Genomic DNA, 2,519 nt, shown 5'->3' on the forward strand with positions numbered 1-2,519 from the left:
TTAAATTGTATATTGCAATGCATACAATGTTACAAGCAGAAGCAACAGTACTTTAACTGAGTATTATTACAGGTTGACATGCTAGATGGGTACAGCCAAGAAAGCAAGTCAAATTTGGTCCCCTGTGATCTTTCCTCAAAGGTAGTTCCTGTGGAGGAAGAGGTAATAAAAGTAAATATTATTAAATTGTATATTGCAATGCATACAATGTTACAAGTAAAAGCAACACTACTTTAACTGAATATTATTACAGGTTGACATGCTATGGCAAAGTGATCCTACTGACCTTATTGTGGTGATTGTAAGAGCCCCTGACAGGAAACAGGAGTACCTGTTGCATCACAGGGATTTTCAAACTTTGAGGCCACACGAATTGTTAGTTGGGGAGGTAAGTTCATGATATATAATATAATATAATATAATATAATATAATATAATATATATATAATATAATATAATATAATATAATATAATATATATAATATAATATAATATAATATAATATAATATAATATAATATAATATAATATAATAAATGCACCGTTCAAAATGTGCCATTTGGTTTGAGTTTGTGTGTGAGAAGTATTTAAGACTTAAATAAAACAAATAATGTGATTTGAAATACAATATGCTTTTAACTTTTCAACCTCTCATTCAGGCAATTGAGAGCTACTTCTGCACTGTTCTCAATTCTTGTGATGCAACTGGTAAGATCTTTCAGTTAAGTCATTACATCACTGGTGTCATTTTGCGTGGCAAAAGAGAACAGATGGCTCGACAAGGGTTGAGAAAAGTGAGTGAAAGAGTTACAAAAGTGTTTTGACTGAACATCTACCCTATCACAATTGCTTGAATTGTCATTAACTTTGTCATTTTTGCCACACAGGTGAACTTTGAGGATTACAATGGTGTAATCACTTTTGTAAATACTGGCAATGTGCACTGGAAGTTTGTGGTGAGTGAAAACACTATGATCTTCATTTACACTAATGTGCAAATATGTTCTGTACTACACCTTAAAAAGCCAGGTATTGTTTATATTGTGTATATATGATTGAGCTTATGTTTGGGTATGTCATTGATTCATACAGTATTTTTTTATCTTTCTAGTATCTGCATGCTATATCACAAACCATTTTTGTTGTTGACCCTCAATCTGGCACTAATGAAATGGAAGAAGCAAAAAAGGCGTGTTACAGATTTGGGTAGGAGCTTGTTACTTTAATGTCCTGTTATTATTCTGCTGTATCAGAATGTTCTGATGAAGGTATATTTGACAGAATTATACTACACAACTTAAATGTATTTCTTAAAAAACAGGGAATACTTCAAAATGAGACAACGTCAGTATGGAAAAGAGGACTGGGTGAAAGCCAAATGGAAACCTGGCAAAATCCACCACACATTTCAAAGAGATGGCACGAGCTGTGGTTGTTTTTGTAATGCAGGCAAGGGTGTCTACAGATATTAACATGTCAAATTTAAGACTTTTATTAGGAAAACTTTGACATTCTAAGACTTTTTATTAAGGACCCGCAGCCACCCTGGTAACTGAATGTTGGTTTACAAAATATTCATGACAAAACTGGGAACACCAAGGTCATGGCTTATTTTTCCACACAAATATGAAAACATGTATAACTTGAATGCACTGTACTGTAAATTGCTTTGGATTAAAGTGTCTGTCAAATGCACATTGCACTTATATTTTCTCATAGTTCATTTTGTATTTTAACATGCTGCTGTCATACCACCAGATGGCCAAGCTTGTGGTGCAGGAATTTCCACAAATTCCTGGCAGCATGGAAATAACCCCCACCAAAGACTGGATGTGCCATTGCCGAAGAAAAATGGCAGAAGAAATTCTTCAGGCATCAGGTATTGTAAACAATCCTTAAAGTACATCCGTAAAGACAACAATCCTGAAAGTGCATTCCATATACTTAAGAGTTTAACAATTTAAGTCTTGTTTTTTCATTTACATTTAAATAATTGCAGTGTCAAAGGAGGAGTATTGTTCTTTGTGTGGGACTAATGAATCTCCTCAAATGGAAGAGCCCTGTATTTGGGTAGTCAATTTGTATTTCACGTGAATATCTTCTATTTATGGATTGTAAAACCAAAGTAAAATTAACTTTGACCACGTGTGTCCTGCTTTCTCAGGTTCAGTGCGAAAAATGCAAGAGGTGGTATCATATAAAATGCTTAAATGTTGCAGTCCCACAGGAAGACCAACCATGGTTCTGTTGCTTATGTATTTAAGTTAAAAAAAATTATTTTTTGGATTTGTTTCAAACAATGTGTTAATCTATGCAGTGATAAACATGATTGTTTATATGTAGTTCACTTAGTTTAAAAACAAGACATGTCTGTAATAAAGAGCTGAAAACAATCACTGAACCCCTTTGTTTGTTTGTTTTTTATCTACTAAATCAATTAAACATTGCATTTCTGTTAAGTTCAGTATGTTACAGCATTGCAAAATTTGATAGGATCCAGTAGATGTTACAATGCCTGAA

At 33.3% G+C, this 2,519-nt stretch overlaps 1 long non-coding RNA gene across 1 annotated transcript; it reads left to right on the forward strand.

The window, feature by feature from the left end:
- The first annotated feature begins 562 nt into the window (after positions 1 to 562).
- Positions 563 to 1,732, forward strand: LOC125255892. Its single transcript, XR_007182023.1, has 3 exons — positions 563 to 955; positions 1,111 to 1,205; positions 1,321 to 1,732. It is a non-coding gene; the product is annotated as an uncharacterized LOC125255892 (long non-coding RNA).
- Positions 1,733 to 2,519: the final 787 nt, after the last annotated feature.

This window comes from Megalobrama amblycephala, linkage group LG20 (assembly GCF_018812025.1).
Source record: "Megalobrama amblycephala isolate DHTTF-2021 linkage group LG20, ASM1881202v1, whole genome shotgun sequence".
In the NCBI taxonomy this organism is placed as follows: domain Eukaryota; kingdom Metazoa; phylum Chordata; class Actinopteri; order Cypriniformes; family Xenocyprididae; genus Megalobrama; species Megalobrama amblycephala.